The sequence below is a fragment of the Arachis ipaensis genome, chromosome B03 (genome assembly GCF_000816755.2).
Source record: "Arachis ipaensis cultivar K30076 chromosome B03, Araip1.1, whole genome shotgun sequence".
Lineage (NCBI taxonomy): Eukaryota > Viridiplantae > Streptophyta > Magnoliopsida > Fabales > Fabaceae > Arachis > Arachis ipaensis.
In genome coordinates, this window is record NC_029787.2 from 90,051,320 (window position 1) to 90,052,074 (window position 755).

Consider the following 755-nt stretch of genomic DNA (forward strand, 5'->3'; position numbering starts at 1 on the left):
CAAAATTCACTTATAACTAATGTCAATTTACAGAAATTATTATCCCGTATAATGTATATATAGAAATTAAAGCAGCCACACATATGATTGAACAAGGTAATGTAATCTCATCTAATCTAATGATATAATTATATGGTGGGATACTTACATGGAGATTGATAGATGCGTGGTGCGTGTTTTATGTAATGTAATATATTAGTATGTGGCTTGGGAAGAGGGATGGGATTGTCATTGTTTGGTTTAGTAATATTATTGATTCGACAAAGCTTAGAGAACCTTACGATAATGTCTGGTGTTGGTGTTATTAACGTGGAGATAGCAAGCATCGCCGCTCGGAATAACGAATAGATGTTTGTTAGGTCATAATGTCGCGTTCAGTGGGAGTCTGCTTCAATCACGCCTGTGGTTGTGGACTACTGCACTTTGTGTGGCCACTGCCCACTTCCAAGTTCCAATACATGCTGCTTTCTTTTTTTGTGCCATATCATTAATACATACAAATATCATGCATAGCATATCACACCAAAACAAAACAAAAAGGTTTCTCATCTTTTTATTCATCTGAGTTTATCTCATATTTTGTCTCATTTTTTGGGCCTCTTAATCATTCCTTCAGCCCAGCCCAAATACTGAAATCAGTTCTCATAATCAGCACAATGATATACTTCAGAACAATGAAATCCTGTCCATTCGTTAAACGATATGATCTCTCTCAAAAAGAGTTTCTCAGTTATGTTTTACTAGCTGCTGGTGTC